Raw genomic sequence first — 17,782 nt, forward strand, 5'->3', positions numbered from 1 at the left:
TTTCACAATAAGCTGTTAGAGGACCTTTCCCTGGACGGAAGTCCACTTTTACAACACTTTACCGACGACCCTCTATACACTGCGTGTCATAAATTAATTTATTACGTTGGATATTTTGAGAATAGTAAGTAGAGAGGAAATATAGAAGGTTCAAGGAAATTGCCGACAAATAATTTAGGTCAAAAGCATCCTCTTTCAGGGAGGTTGTAAATTCTCTTCCTTTTCTAGTACTAGTAGCAATTTAGATTATTCTAAAATTGGAATCATCGTTAAACTGTGTTTGTTGTGTGTGAATATCGTAAGTTGTTAATGTGCTTGTTTATTCTGTTTGCGCGTGTTAATGTGGTTCTAATATGTTTCCAATTTAAAGATTCCAAAAGTGTACTCTTTGCACAGTGGATTACTGTAAAGGAAAAGATTTTATTAGATCAGATTAGGATGTCGTATTTTGCGACTGTTGGAGTAAAGAGTTAAGCAATGCTGTTCTGTTTCCGAACATTTTATATGGCAATTGTTCTTTGTAAAAAAAATTACAAAACTTGTTTAAAATAATTATTAAATTACGATGTCCGTTTTTAAATCGTACCTAGGTAACCGTAAGGTCTACTATAATTTCAGATGAAATGTACTAAAAAATTTCAAGTCGACCAGCATGTCGCATCTGTGTCACATATTGTAAGAATGGAACAAAATAAAGAATATGCAAAGAATTTCATAGATCCTTCACTTATGCCCGTGGGAAAGTGGATGTAGCGCCGAAAAACAAATTGGACAGGGTCATAAATGCTAACCCGGACTGCGGATTCTTTTGTTCAGTGAAGAAGGTTATTTGTGGCGAAAACTGAATGAAGAATTTAACCTGACACTGTCACAAATATGTTCATTCAAGTTTAAACCCGTAACTTCTTGCAATATAGAGAGGTCATTCTCTGCCTACAAAAACATATTGAATGACAAGTCCAGGAAAACCAATTTAAATATGTTGTTACGTTTTTAACTGTGCAAAAAAAAAAAAAAAAAAAGTGAAGTGAAATAAGACATTTGAAACAAAAATAAAAGTGCATATTTTAATGTATTTTTCGCTTGGTCATGCATATTTCATTAGTAGAAGAGTTTTCCGGGCTATGAGGCCGTGGTCTGTTGGTTGTGATACCAAACGTTTCGTTCACTGCTGCGGTGAACATCTTCAGTGGTGTCTATTGCTGGTGCGGCTGGTTCTACTGCGTGTGCCGATTACAGTCTGCGCTCGAAATCGAAAAATCGAAAGAGAATTGGGAGGACAAATTTAAAAGGTACGCAAAACGTCCTTGCAAAGGATTGGGGGCTGTACAAAATTTAAATATGTGAGCTCCAAGCCTGTTGGCCACTAGTCTCACTCCGGGTTACGCTGCTCCCCTGAGGGAGCTCTAGAAAATTTTGAAGGGGAAACCGAAATTGGACGTAACCTCTTAGGTACCACATACGCGAGGGGGACTGAGATTGATCAAGTGATCACGGAACGGGAAGAGGAAGAGCTGCCTGGTGTTTGCCGTTAGGATGGCAAGACGCTGTCATCTGTTGTTCGATGACAAAGCATGTGAAGGCCGTCGGAAGAAGCGCCGTGAAATCTAAATCTGCAATTTGAGAGGTCCCTGTCCTTTCAATTGCGAATAATTGAGTGACCTCGTATATTTAATAGACAATTTATATAAGTTCTGAACTAGGGCATACTTCGTTTATAATAAAGGGAATATATATCGGGAAGGGCATAAAGGTCCGTGGCCCATTTCTTATAGGACTCATCCCGACATTTGTCTTACGCCTGAGCAAAACCACGGAATACCTTAGGCAGGATGAGTTGTCTCATATAAGAGACGAGCCAAATTGGCTATTATGTGGGAGGCGATTGTTGTCATAAGCCTTGTTGATTTGTCTTAGTTCCGAGACCAGTCATTTGGCTATATGATGGCTCAATTACGAAGAGGGGGAGAGATGTAATTGTTAATTAATTTAGAGTTAATTAGGGAGATTCATGGGGATATGAGTGCAGGTCCGTGGCCCAATTCCTTTAGGGCTCATCCCGACATTTGTCTTAGCGCCTTGAGGAAAACCACGGAAAAACCTTAGGCAGGATGAGTTGTCTCAATATCAGAGACTGGCCAGTTGGCTCTTAGTTTGAATGACTCTATGAATCGATGGATATATACTAGCCAATTGGCTCTATGATACTTCCATCGATCAACAAAAGTAGATATTGTTAGGGAGGGATTTTGTTTAGCCCAGTTAAGACAAGGTCATTTAAAAAGCGGTTGCACTATCCAAGGAGTATCATGGAGTTGAGTCGTGGCTACCAAAACCTGGGAGTAACGCCAGCCTCCCTGTCCTCCTGTCTCAATAGTATAGCTAATGGACCTGTCTGGTGTCTACGCCGTAACCTAGGATCATACTGGCCGAGGCCACATATGAGCGGGTTTGGGTTAGCACGAGCTTCCGCATACAGGTTCCTAGCCAGTCGAGCAATTAACTCGTCTATGGTTGGCAACTCTAGTTCATCATGGAACATTCTTCTCGAGGCGACTCGGGGGAGATAGACTCGAAAAATCGAAAATCGAAAAATCGAAGGAGAATTGGGAGGAAAATTTTAAAGGTACGCAAAACGCGTCCTTGCAAGTGGGTTGGGGGCTGTACAAAACTAAATATGTGAGCTCCAAGCCTGTTGGCCACTAGTCTCACTCCGGGTTACGCTGCTCCCCTGAAGGAGCTTTAGAAAATTTTGAAGTGGAAGCCGAAATTGGACGTAACCTCTTAGGTACCACATACGCGAGGGGGGCTGACATTGATCAAATGATCACGGAACGGGGCGAGGAGGAGTTGGCTGGTGTTTGCCGTTAGAATGGCAAGACGCCGTCATCTGTTGTTCGATGACAAAGCATGTGAAGGCCGTCGGAAGAAGCGCCGTGAAATCTAATCTGCAATTTGAGAGGTCCCTGTCCTTTCAATTTGCGACTTATTGAGTGACCTCGTATATTTAATAGACTATTTATATTATCTGGACTAGGGCATACATCGTTTATAATAAAGGTGGAATATATATGGGGAAGGGCATATAGGTCCGTGGCCCATTTCTTATAGGGCTCATCCCGACATTTGTCTTACGCCTGAGGAAAACCACGGAAAACCTTAGGCGAGATGAGTTGTCTCATGTATAAGAGACTAGCCAATCTGGCTATTATGTAGGAGGTGATTGTTGTCATGAGCCTTGTTGAATGGTCTCAATTTTGAGACAAGCCATTTGGCTATATGATGGCTCAATTACGAAGAGGGGGAGATATGTAATTAGTTGATTAATTTAAAGTAATTAGGGAGATTAAGGGGGATATGAGTGCAGGTCCGTGGCCCATTTCTTTTAGGGCTCATCCCGACATTTGTCTTAACGCCTTAGGAAAACCACGGAAAAACCTTAGGCAGGATGAGTAGTTTCAATATCAGAGACTAGCCAGTTGGCTCTTAGGTTGAATGACTCTATGAATCGATGGATATATACTAGCCAATTGGCTCTATGATACTTCCATCGATCAACAAAAGTAGATATTGTTAGGGAGGGATTTTGTTTAGCCCAGTTAAGACAAGGTCATTTTAAAGCGGTTGCACTATCCAAGGAGTCTCATGGAGTTGAGTCGTGGCTACCAAAACCTGGGAGTAACGCCAGCCTCCCTGTCCTCCTGTCTCAATAGTATAGCTAATGGACCTGTCTGGTGTCTACGCCGTAACCTAGGATCATACTGGCCGAGGCCTGATATGAGCGGGTTGGGGTTAGCACGAGCTTCCGCATACAGGTTCCTAGCCAGTCGAGCAATGAACTCGTCTATGGTTGGCAACTCTAGTTCATCATGGAACTTTCTTCTCGAGGCGACTCGGGGGGGATGGGTAATGGGTCGAATCACATGGTTTTGGACAACTTGGAGTTCACGGAGATGGGACACTGCCGCAAACCCCCATGCGGGTGCGGCATAGGTAATGACAGAGCGAATGTGGGCCTTATACATGGTAAGTCCTACCCTCATGTTGTCAGGAGTTAAGGCCCCCAGAATGGGATAGTGTCTAACTATCAGCCCGTTGGCCTTACGAAGAAGGGAATGGATGTGATCTCGGAAGTTGAGATGAGAGTCCATAATGATCCCTAAATATTTAATTTGGTTCATCCACGGCATTTCTCGTCCGAAAAGTGTGGGTGGTAGTGGTATGTCTTCGAGCATCGCTCTTAGTGAAAAGAGTATGGCCTGACATTTCTCTACATTGACCTTGATTCTCCAGTCTTGGAACCACGGCTGGAGGTGATCTAAGATCGACTGCAATCTACGGGACGCTAATCTATAGGTTTTGCCCATCGCCAAGAGGGCAGTGTCGTCTGCATAGATATACAGATCACTACTTCTGCCGTGGATATGGCGAAACGGGAGGTCATTAATGAATATATTGAAAAGTATGGGCCCGATAATGAAACCCTGTGGGACTCCTGCGTGAATATCACGGGGGTGGAGAAACTAGTGCCTACACGGGTTTTGAATGTACGGCCTCGGAGGTAGTTAGAAATTAGGCGTATCAATCCATGTGGGACTCCCATGCCCAGCAACTTAACGAGGAGTCCCTCATGCCAAACCTTGTCGAATGCTCGCTCGATGTCCAGGTAAGCTGCAGCTACTACACGCTTCGTGCTCATAGCCCAGGTAATGTCCTCCGTCATGCGGAGTGCATGGAGTGTAGTGGAACGACCTGGGTGGAAACCGAACTGCTCGTTCCTGATTTGGGGCAACACTACTTCAGTGAGGCGTCTATGTATGACCCGCTCCGCCAGTTTGCTGAGACAACTGAGGAGACTAATAGGCCTATAGTTGCTTGGATTCGTCTTATCCTTTCCGGGCTTTGGAAAGAGAACTACGTGAGCCTCTTTCCAGGGAATGGGATAGTGACCGGAAGCCAAGATGTTATTAATTATCTCTGCTATGCGCTTCATAGCTGGCCTTGGGAGATGCTGCCATATAATTCCTTGGATACCGTCGGCTCCTGCGGCCTTATGAGTGCCGAGGCGACGAATGAAATAGGCTACCTCGTGGGTGTTCGTAGGTCGTATCCCATTTTCCGGCTCCCTGCTAAGGAGGTCTCGAACCGATTCCTCAACAGCTCTGATATGGGGCAAGTTTAAATTTTGTTCCACGGGTTGAAAAGTGGTCTCTAGAACGTCTGCCAGTGCGGTAGCCTTCTCCTCAGGAGTAAAGGCCCTGACATATGGACCGACTACTAATGGGTGAATAGATTGAGACGGATTGGACAGAGCTCGAGATACACGCCAGACATCTGACATGTTTCTGCTGTCCATCGTCTCAACCTTGGATTTCCAAGCATCCACGACCGTTTCGTGGACCGCCTCACTGATCCGCCTGCGCAAGCGGTTCATTTCTATTCTATGTTCATCTAACCTAGTACGCTTCCACAATGTTCTTGCTCTATTGCGGGCGATCTTTAGGTCTCTGATATAGGCTGGGAGCTGCATCCGTCCCAGTTGTGAAGACCGTTTCGGTATTGCAGCAACCATTGCCTTCTTTATGCACTCCGTCAGATCGCTAACTGACCTATCTAAGTCTGCCGGAGTGACTTCAGGGGGGAGTGGTGGAAGCGTAGCGGCTACCTGGTCTTGGAAGAACACCCAGTCTGCCGCCTTGTAGTTGAATTTCTCAGCGGTTGGGGAGAGTTCGACTGGGTGCATGATCTCCATTATCACCGGTAGGTGGTCGGACGGAAGATCATCCAGGGTTGTTAGTCTCGCTCTAGTTGTGAGACCTTTCACCAGAGCGATGTCTAATATGTCAGGCAGTTGATTTGCAGCAGCCGGTACGTGTGTGGGTTCCCTAGGGGCCATCACGACGTATCCGTTTCCTGTAGAATTTAGAAAAAGCCTATCGCCTGCCGATTGGGGCGTTGACAGTTCCAGCTAGCGTGCTTCGCATTGAGGTCTCCGGCGACTACGAATCTATCGGATAGACTTGTCACTATATCTAAATCGCGTTCATTTAGTGTGCCCGGAGGACTGTAGGCAGCCATAAGCAGAAAGGGGAGTCTGCCTATGTAGGCTCTAATAGCCACTGCCTCTAATGCCGCTAGCTGGGGAAGGAGATACTCACAGTGCGCGATCGAAGAACGAACGAACACCGCTACACCTCCGCCTCTTCTACCCGCTCTATCTTGTCTATAGACTTTAAACCCCGCGCATCTTAAATTTACTTGGGGTGTCAGGAACGTTTCTGTTATAAATGCTACGTCTATAATATTAGCGTTCTGGAAGGCCCTGAACTCATGTCCATCATGTCTAAGGCCCCTGGCGTTCCATATACACATCCTAGCAACTCCGTCACTTCGTCTGGCCATTGAGAGAAACGAGGGAGGTTAGGAGCTTAAATATCTCCGGGAGGGCAGACATAGAATTCTCCATAAGGAGAACTATCACTCTGGTTAATCCTTCTATTATTGGGGCGAGCGGGAGGTTGGGGTTTGCTAATTGCAACGCCTCGGCAAAGTGCTGGACTTGGTCCAAGGTAGCGCCTTGACCGGTCGGGCCTTTGGAGGTGCTTGCAATAGCTTCCTGCTGGGCCGGTGGGACAGGGGCGGAGATGGGCTCTACCGTGGTAGCCTTGGTGGCTTTTCTGCTGCCCCTGTTGCGCTTAGGGCGCTGAGAAAGGGGTCCTACTTTATTGGCAGCAGTTTGGGGGGCTGTCGCTGCCATGGTGGACCACAGAGGCGCGGGAACGGGCACATCCAGAAGCGAAGGGATGTCCGCCTACTGCTGCTACTGCGTTTGCTGCTGCTGTTGGCGGACCGGCCCGAGTTCCGTGCGTCGCTCCGCACGAGGCCCCTGCACAGGGGCGCGAGCCTGTGGCTGCAGCTGCTGTTCTCGGAGCAGCTGCTGCTGCCTCGCAGCTCGCTCCACCCGCTGCTGCCGGAGCCACTCGTAGTGGAGCGTCCTCTGTTCCTCGAGCTCTGCCCTCCTCCTTCGGGCAGCCCTGCTCGTTCGTTCCGTGGCATCTCTAACCTGTAGTGCTACGGGACAACCTCCGTAATTGGCGGTGTGAGCGCCATTACAGAGTGCGCATGTAGCGGGAACATCGTGCGGCTTGCGACAATCTTTAGTCCTATGGGGGCGGGCGCAAGCTCTGCACATAGGCTGCGCTTTGCAGCAAGCCTGCGTGTGGTAGTACCACTGGCAGTTGCTGCACTGAGGCGGGCGCTTGCTGGGGACGTAGTCCTCAACTGTAACCCTCATCAGGCAGCACTGTCGCAAGGCTTTCATCCTAACCCGGGTTTCGGGGGAATTCTCCACATCGACAATGACCATTGGGAGTTTGGCCTTTGTCCTTGATGAGTGCATCCTCGTCACTCACCGGACGATTATGCTTTGGAATTCCAGGTTGCCCTGGATGTCCTCCTCATCTGTGTGAATATCTATTCCTCTTAAAACGAATCGCAGAGGCTTGTCGTTCTTGGGACGCATCAAGTTGTACGCTACTCGCTGTTCGGTCAGGAACCTGCAAAGATTTGCGTAGTCCCTTTCGCAAACAGATTTCACGGCCGTCCCGCCGCGCGCCCTGTACGAGCATAAGCCCAACGGTTCGTATTCGGCCTTGAACCTTAAGTTCAGTCGGCCCAGCGAGCCAGTGAAGGCTGGCGTAATAATAACGGGTGGGATATCACCACGTCGCCTAGTGAGAGCAGTCTCAACATCATCTTCCTCGTCCTCACTCTCCGACACGTGAGTACGAGCTGGGGAAGGGTGGCGGGGAACAGCCTGAACTACCTCAGAAGCAGCAGCCGTCTCCTGTGGGGCCTGAGGTTCGGCGTGGGGTGCTGCCTCCTCGGTCACGACTTCAAGAGTAGCCGCCTCTAACTGCTCTAAGGTAGAGAGAGCCGATCTCTCTTCCTTCGTAAGCTCACTAGCGGTAGAAATGCCGCCTTGCTCAGTCTTAGCTGAGCCCTTCTTCTTCTTCTTTTTGGCCTTAATGACCTGAAGTGCGCCGGACCCAGATGGAATCGGCGGCACTTCATCAGCTAAGACTGTAACACCATGGCTATTCAGTCCGCTAGGACCGGGCAAGTCAATACGTGTCACCTCTGTGACCTTGGGAGCTACCTTGGGAGGGGTAGGCTTTCGTGGGAGTCCTGAAGGGACTGGGATGGTGGTAGGGGGACGAAACTCAAGGATCTCCGCAACGGGGACCGGGACAGGCGGCGTCCGTATAGGACCAGCCGATCTCAGGTTCCGACGCCTGGGCGGAGGAGTAATCTGCGCGGGACGCGACACGCGCAAGTAGGAGGTAGTGGGCCCTGTCTGGCTAGTGCAAATTAGCAACCGCTTTACGCCACCTGCAGTAGGTTGGCTCGTGGCCTTGTTGCTCTTAACTGGAGCCATTCGAATTAGAAATTCGATCCTGTCAGGGGGGGAAACCTAAGCGGCACTCTGTCCGCAGTGCAAGAACCTGCTAGGCCCCTTTCCCACTAAGGGTGGAAGCCCAGCAGTTACGCCCGACTAGTCGCCGAAGCCTAGCCCGGTTAGCCGATCGCAACAAGCGTTGCGGAGCCCGCCGGGGACCGTCGGTTTGCTTCGCTAATTTCGTTGGCCCTGATAAGGGCCGTACGAAAATTTGCATTTGGGCAGTCACTCCGGCACGAAGGCACAGAGTCTCTCCCTAGCAGGAAGCCTGCCTAGGAGGCCGAGGACGGCTAGGGGTCTCCTCGAGAGGGGACCCAAACCCCGACCGGGATCCGCCTGGCCTAGGGAAGTTAGTGCGCACAGCCCTCCGTAGGCTGCGCGGCTTTCTTCGCTCTGAGCGCCGGTGCGGTAATGGAACCAATAGGCTGCTCTTTAAGAAGTGCCGATTACGTAGGTGTCCGCCGCCTGGCCGACAGAAGTACGATGCTCGGCGCCTCGAGCCTCCCTGGCCGAGTGCTGCTTGGCTGCTGCGCTCGCTTGCTGCTGTAGCACTGAAGAATCTGGTTGGTTGTCCGCGGTTGCTGCTTTCGCCGATGCGCCAATAAGAAGGCCTCAGGCTACGCCAGGACAGAGTTAAAAGGGCTTTGAAACCAAGGAAGAAGACGACACCGGAGTCAGGCCAAGACCTTACCAAGAGAGGCACGGTGTTCTTGCCCTATCACAAGCAAGTTACGGACCGGATAAGCAAGATCCTCAACCGGCACAAGGTGGACACTATTTTCCTGCCCACCAAGCAGATACGCAACAGCCTACGCTCAGCCAAGGACAAACGCGACAGATTGTCTTCTACGGGGGTCTACAGGATCCCGTGTTGATGTGGAGCAGTTTACATAGGGACGACGCAGCGGAGCTTCAAGACTCGGATCTCCGAACATAGAAGAAACTGCCGCCTTGGCTACGTAGATAAGTCGGCTGTAGCTGAACATGCTTATCTGGAAGGCGAACATAAAATTAGGTTCGAAGACACCGATACACTCAGCGACACACCACATTTCTACGCGAGGCTACACCGAGAGCCGATTGAAATATATAAACATAAGAACAATTTCAATCGAAAAGAAGAAGGCCTCAAGGTTAACAAGGCCTGGTATCCGGCATTAAGGAAAACCAACATCAAACCCGCCCGCGTAGCACAATTAAACAACACAACCTCGGACGCGGAGCGCGTGGAAAACAGCAAACCCGCTCGCGAAGCACATTCGAGCGCGGACCGAGGCGACAACAGCAAGCCCCCCACCTCCCGCACTATATATACAACGATGCAGCCTTAATAGTCTATTAAACATACGAGGTCACTCAATAAGTCGCAAATTGAAAGGACAGGGACCTCTCAAATTGCAGCTTAGATTTCACGGCGCTTCTTCCGACGGCCTTCACCTGCTTTGTCATCGAACAACAGATGACGGCGTCTTGCCATCCTAACGGCAAACACCAGCCAACTCCACCTCGCCCCGTTCAGTGATCAATTGATCAATCTCAGCCCCCCTCGCGTATGTGGTACCTAAGAGGTTACGTCCAATTTCGGCTTCCCCTTCAAAATTTTCTAGAGCTCCTTCAGGGGAGCAGCGTAACCCGGAGTGAGACTAGTGGCCAACAGGCTTAGAGCTCACATATATAGTTTTGTACAGCCCCCAACCCCTTGCAAGGACGCGTTTTGCGTACCTTTTAAATTTTCCTCCCAATTCTCCTTCGATTTTTCGATTTTCGAGTCTATCCCCACCGCCAATTACGGAGGTTGTCCCGTAGCACTACAGGTTAGAGATGCCATGGAACGAACGATCAGGGCTGCCCGACGGAGGAGGGCAGAGCTCGAGGAACAGCGAGTGGCTCCGGCAGCAGCGGGTGGAGCGAGCTGCGAGGCAGCAGCAGCTGTTCCGAGAACAGCAGCCGCAGCCACAGGCTCGCGCCCCTGTGCAGGGGCCTCGTGCGGAGCGACGCACGGAACTCGGGCCGGTCCGCCAACAGCAGCAGCAAACGCAGTAGTAGCAGCAGGCGGACATCCCTTCGCTTCTGGATGTGCCCGTTCCCGCGCCTCTGTGGTCCACCATGGCAGCGACAGCCCCCCAAACTGCTGCCAATAAAGTAGGACCCCTTTCTCAGCGCCCTAAGCGCAACAGGGGCAGCAGAAAAGCCACCAAGGCTACCACGGTAGAGCCCATCTCCGCCCCTGTCCCACCGGCCCAGCAGGAAGCTATTGCAAGCACCTCCAAAGGCCCGACCGGTCAAGGCGCTACCTTGGACCAAGTCCAGCACTTTGCCGAGGCGTTGCAATTAGCCAACCCCAACCTCCCGCTCGCCCCAATATTAGAAGGATTAACCAGAGTGATAGTTCTCCTTATGGAGAATTCTATGTCTGCCCTCCCGGAGATATTTAAGCTCCTAACCTCCCTCGTTTCTCTCAATGGCCAGACGAAGTGACGGAGTTGCTAGGATGTGTATATGGAACGCCAGGGGCCTTAGACATGATGGACATGAGTTCAGGGCCTTCCAGAACGCTAATAATATAGACGTAGCATTTATAACAGAAACGTTCCTGACACCCCAAGTAAATTTAAGATGCGCGGGGTTTAAAGTCTATAGACAAGATAGAGCGGGTAGAAGAGGCGGAGGTGTAGCGGTGTTCGTTCGTTCTTCGATCGCGCACTGTGAGTATCTCCTTCCCCAGCTAGCGGCATTAGAGGCAGTGCCTATTAGAGCCTACATAGGCAGACTCCCCTTTCTGCTTATGGCTGCCTACAGTCCTCCGGGCACACTAAATGAACGCGATTTAGATATAGTGACAAGTCTATCCGATAGATTCGTAGTCGCCGGCGACCTCAATGCGAAGCACGCTAGCTGGAACTGTCAACGCCCCAATCGGCAGGGCGATAGGCTTTTTCTAAATTCTACAGGAAAAGGATACGTCGTGATGGCCCCTAGGGAACCCACACACGTACCGGCTGCTGCAAATCAACTGCCTGACATATTAGACATCGCTCTGGTGAAAGGTCTCACAACTAGAGCGAGACTAACAACCCTGGATGATCTTCCGTCCGACCACCTACCGGTGATAATGGAGATCATGCACCCAGTCGAACTCTCCCCAACCGCTGAGAAATTCAACTACAAGGCGGCAGACTGGGTGTTCTTCCAAGACCAGGTAGCCGCTACGCTTCCACCACTCCCCCCTGAAGTCACTCAGGCAGACTTAGATAGGTCAGTTAGCGATCTGACGAAGTGCATAAAGAAGGCAATGGTTGCTGCAATACCTAAACGGTCTTCACAACCGGGACGGATGCAGCTCCCAGCCTATATTATAGACCTAAAGATCGCCCGCAATAGAGCAAGAACATTGTGGAAGCGTACTAGGTTAGATGAACATAGAATAGAAATGAACCGCTTGCGCAGGCGGATCAGTGAGGCGGTCCACGAAACGGTCGTGGATGCTTGGAAATCCAAGGTTGAGACGATGGACAGCAGAAACATGTCAGATGTCTGGCGTGTATCTCGAGCTCTGTCCAATCCGTCTCAATCTATTCACCCATTAGTAGTCGGTCCATATGTCAGGGCCTTTACTCCTGAGGAGAAGGCTAACGCACTGGCAGACGTTCTAGAGACCACTTTTCAACCCGTGGAACAAAATTTAAACTTGCCCCATATCAGAGCTGTTGAGAAATCGGTTCGAGACCTCCTTAGCAGGGAGCCGGAAAATGGGATACGACCTACGAACACCCACGAGGTCGCCCATTTCATTCGTCGCCTCGCCCCTCATAAGGCCGCAGGAGCCGACGGTATCCAAGGAATTATATGGCAGCATCTCCCAAGGTCAGCTATGAAGCGCATAGCAGAGATAATTAATAACATCTTGGCTTCCGGTCACTATCCCATTCCCTGGAAAGAGGCTCACGTAGTTCTCTTTCCAAAGCCCGGAAAGGATAAGACAAATCCAAGCAACTATAGGCCTATTAGTCTCCTCAGTTGTCTCAGCAAACTGGCGGAGCGGGTCATACATAGACACCTCACTGAAGTAGTGTTGCCCCAAATCAGGAACGAGCAGTTCGGTTTCCACCCTGGTCGTTCCACTACACTCCATGCACTCCGCATGACGGAGGACATTACCTGGGCTATGAGCACGAAGCGTGTAGTAGCTGCAGCTTACCTGGACATCGAGCGAGCATTCGACAAGGTTTGGCATGAGGGACTCCTCGTTAAGTTACTGGGCATGGGAGTCCCAGATGGAATGATACGCCTCATTTCTAACTACCTCCGAGGCCGTACATTCAAAACCCGTGTAGGCACTAGTTTCTCCACCCCCCGTGAAATTCACGCAGAGTCCCACAGGGTTCCATTATCGGGCCCATACTTTTCAATAAATTCATTAATGACCTCCCGTTTCGCTATATCCACGGCAGAAGTAGTCATCTGTATATCTATGCAGACGACACTGCCCTCTTGGCGATGGGCAAAACCTATAGATTAGCGTCCCGTAGATTGCAGTCGATCTTAGATCACCTCCAGCCGTGGTTCCACGACTGGAGAATCAAGGTCAATGTAGAGAAATGTCAGGCCATACTCTTTTCACTAAGAGCGATGCTCGAAGACATACCACCACCACCCACACTTTTCGGACGAGAAATGCCGTGGATGAACCAAATTAAATATTTAGGGATCATTATGGACTCTCATCTCAACTTCCGAGATCACATCCATTCCCTTCTTCGTAAGGCCAAGGGGCTGATAGTTAGAGACTATCCCATTCTGGCGGCCTTAACTCCTGACAACCTGAGGGTAGGACTTACCATGTATAAGGCCCTCATTCGCTCTGTCATTACCTATGCCGCACCCGCATGGGGGTTTGCGGCAGTGTCCCATCTCCGTGAACTCCAAGTTGTCCAAAACCATGTGATTCGACCCATTACCCATCTCCCTCGAGTCGCCTCGAGAAGAAAGTTCCATGATGAACTAGAGTTGCCAACCATAGACGAGTTCATTGCTCGACTGGCTAGGAACCTGTATGCGGAAGCTCGTGCTAACCCCAACCCGCTCATATCAGGCCTCGGCCAGTATGATCCTAGGTTACGGCGTAGACACCAGACAGGTCCATTAGCTATACTATTGAGACAGGAGGACAGGGAGGCTGGCGTTACTCCCAGGTTTTGGTAGCCACGACTCAACTCCATGAGACTCCTTGGATAGTGCAACCGCTTTAAAATGACCTTGTCTTAACTGGGCTAAACAAAATCCCTCCCTAACAATATCTACTTTTGTTGATCGATGGAAGTATCATAGAGCCAATTGGCTAGTATATATCCATCGATTCATAGAGTCATTCAACCTAAGAGCCAACTGGCTAGTCTCTGATATTGAAACAACTCATCCTGCCTAAGGTTTTTCGGTGGTTTTCCTAAGGCGTTAAGACAAATGTCGGGATGAGCCCTAAAAGAAATGGGCCACGGACCTGCACTCATATCCCCATTAATCTCCTTAATTACTTTAAATTAATCAACTAATTACATATCTCCCCCTCTTCGTAATTGAGCCATCATATAGCCAAATGGCTTGTCTCAAAATTGAGACGATTCAACAAGGCTCATGACAACAATCACCTCCTACATATTAGCCAGATTGGCTAGTCTCTTATACATGAGACAACTCATCTCGCCTAAGGTTTTCCATGGTTTTTTCTCAGGCGTAAGACAAATGTCGGGATGAGCCCTATAAGAAATGGGCCACGGACCTATATGCCCTTCCCCATATATATTCTACCCTTATTATAAACGATGTATGCCCTAGTCCAGATAATATAAATAGTCTATTAAATATACGAGGTCACTCAATAAGTCGCAAATTGAAAGGACAGGGACCTCTCAAATTGCAGATTAGATTTCACGGCGCTTCTTCCGACGGCCTTCACATGCTTTGTCATCGAACAACAGATGACGGCGTCTTGCCATTCTAACGGCAAACACCAGCCAACTCCTCCTCGCCCCGTTCCGTGATCAATTGATCAATGTCAGCCCCCCTCGCGTATGTGGTACCTAAGAGGTTACGTCCAATTTCGTCTTCCACTTCAAAATTTTCTAGAGCTCCTTCAGGGGAGCAGCGTAACCCGGAGTGAGACTATTGGCAACAGGCTTGGAGCTCACATATTTAGTTTTGTACAGCCCCCAACCCATTGCAAGGACGCGGTTTGCGTACCTTTTAAATTTTCCTCCCAATTCTCCTTCGATTTTTCGAGCGCAGACTGTAATCGGAACACGCAGTAGAACCAGCCGCACCAGCAATAGACACCACTGAAGATGTTCACCGCAGCAGTGAACGAAACGTTTGGTCTCACAACCAACAGACCACGGCCTCATAGCCCGGAAAACTTTTCTACTATTGACGCCGGCCGTGAAAGCCTACACTCCAGCATATTTCATTGTTTGATAGTGCATGAATGCATGCATATTTTGGGATTTTATAGTGCATGAAATTCTCGTCTCTAATAATAATAATAATAATAATAATAATAATAATAATAATAATAATAATAATAATAATAATAATAGTCACTCACCTAAATTTATACAACTGGAGCACTTGAGCACTTTTGTTGACCTGGTTAATATGCGCGACAGATAAAACTCATTCGCAGATTCTTCTGACTTGAAAATAAATCCATCATTTTTTTGTTGAAGTTGTCTATTTTGCAAACAAAACTCCTCAGATTCATCGTGCCCTGTTAGTGCTAAATCTAGTGCCCCACAAAATCGTATGCAATTTATTATTAAATTTAACACATATCTGTTTTTATCAACTTGCTCATTGTATTTTGCAATCGCGAGTCTGTAGTGTGAGTTTGACTGATTTTCAGTGTTCGCATTACCCAGCATAGACAAACTGAAGACGTTATTCATATTAACCTTTGACTTATGATGTGTTTTTATTTTACCCCATAAATGTACTAAATCTGTCACACCCACTTTTGACCAGCTAAGTTCACCTCGGAACAGAACACACGGGAAACAGAGGAATGCATTTTTCACATCACATCCACACAACCAGTTGTTTTTTAAATAAATATCTGGGTTGAATTTGCGAGATCTATTAACATTAGCACTTTGCTGCTTTTGATGAATATTTAAGTGCGGTACAGGTCTGCCTAATTCTTTAATACGAAGTTTGTTTTCATATGTTAATGTTGAAAACGGAGATTTCAATAAAGCGCCAACCGAGTTCATTTTTTCACAGTACACAACACGATAACACGACCACTATTACGATGACAACCTCACGACTTAACACGATCACACTACAATTGGTACTGTTGTAGAAATAATAAAGTGAAAACTTTCTCAAGCAAGTTTTCAAGAAACCGGGAGAGATTTTATTACCTTATTGTTGCAGTCTTCGCTCTACGAAACTTGTTCCGACAAAGTGGAAGGGCAAACAGAGCCAGAGGTAGTAAGGGATCGGCGTAGTAAAGGGGATGTATACAGTTTTACAAGCATTGCAAAAGCCAGCGGCAATTTGTGCCTGTCACATTTTAGATCATGCTTTAGATGCTGAAAAGGACGAGCGAACATGAAGACTGCGCGCGCATCCCATTATATTTCTTATGGGATGTAGTGCCTGGCACAGATCCATCCTCCAAACACTGGTTACAACGTGTTTCGCTGCAAAGATCATATTGACGGTAGAGATTGTATAAGCGTAACTTGTTTCTCTCAGGTTTTGAGCGGAAAATATGAATTCTCCTTTTCCTTCTGTATTCTGGTAGTGCCATGGCACAACGGTACTACCTCTAAAGCCGCCCCTGAATGAAATAACATATAGGTATGAAATTAAGTGAATGAAAATATTACAAGTTAATCTGAATAATCAGTGAACCAATAAGTGAATGGTGGAAACTTTAACTACACTGGGCGAACATACTTACAAGTCGTAATACAATTTGATACACCCATTTCTCAATAATGAGTTACTGATCGATTAAGCATTTAGTCACTGAAACATTGTCTCAAAATGTATATGTATAACCAACTAGATATAAACCTCAACATGAACGCCCAGTCAGTATGCCAACTCATAACACATGCCCCATTCAATTACAGACACCATAAAATCTGATTAACCAAACTGAACGTACACATGGGCTCAGTATCACACAAAGAATTTACCCAATACAAACTGTCACACGAGTGATCACTATATAAATTACCAATTCCACATATGTCTCACATAAACTGTGCAAATAGCATTAACAATAATCTCTGTACCTTACAATCACACAATACCCAAGAGAGAGAGAGAGAGAGAGAGATACGATAGATAATAAGTAACCGACAATAATTTCAAAATACAAATGATCGTTTGAATAGCAACGGAAAGTCAATGCACTCGATTCCTGAATACCGGTGTGGAGACCAATAATAACCAATATGGAGTAGCAAGTACTAGAATAGATAACGAGTTCCATACTATTCTAGTTCATTACACCGTCTATTACGATGTAAGCCAAGAGATCGTAATCACTACGCTATCACCCAAACCGTCTTGGAAGATCAATACTACCTCACATAAAAAAGTATATCTCATCACGTAATCCCCCAATACAATACAACGTCATATATCACAATTACATCACTTCACGTAATCGCAATTACTTAACCCAAGACGTATCATCAGCGAGTGATTTCCATACACGATCCACCACAATATCTCAAACACATACAACCAAAAATGAGAATATCACAACCCAAATTTGCCTACTCCAATGATAACAAATCTGATACAACTTGTTGCCGCACTAAATCCCAAGATATATTTCAAACAAGGTTTCATATAATCCGTAAATACTCAAGTGAAATATAATGACACACTATTCTCGAACAATCTGTCACAATGAACTTAAGTTACCAGTGTAGAATATAGTTCGAGCTCTATATCGTGAGTGCACGTCGATTGCCTGAATGAAGCTGTCGGTACACGGCCTGGCTGCTGAGTAATGTTGTCAATACGAGCTCCGGCTCTTAAGTGAGTTACATACAACTGCCCGTAGCCAAGTAAACTCGCTTTCCCTCTCTCTTCGTCTGACGTAATCAAGCGGCCCATAGGATAATTTGGATAAGAAAATGAAGGAAATTCGTAGCGCTATTTATAACATATCGTCTGAGAGCACTCTGTCGGGCGAAGTGACGTACTAGATGGAAAACTACGATGTCGAGCACGGCTCACATCCTACATGAGATAAATATCCAATTTTGAGCAGTTTCATGAAAAACGTAATCATAATTTCCAGTT

The 17,782-nt window shown here is 47.6% G+C and overlaps 1 protein-coding gene across 1 annotated transcript in view; it reads left to right on the forward strand.

Moving 5' to 3' along the window:
* The window catches only part of LOC138700532 (pickpocket protein 11-like), a 57,109-nt gene that overhangs the window by 23,364 nt on the left and 15,963 nt on the right, over positions 1–17,782 (forward strand). The window lies entirely within an intron of this gene.

This window comes from Periplaneta americana, chromosome 5 (genome assembly GCF_040183065.1).
Source record: "Periplaneta americana isolate PAMFEO1 chromosome 5, P.americana_PAMFEO1_priV1, whole genome shotgun sequence".
NCBI lineage: Eukaryota > Metazoa > Arthropoda > Insecta > Blattodea > Blattidae > Periplaneta > Periplaneta americana.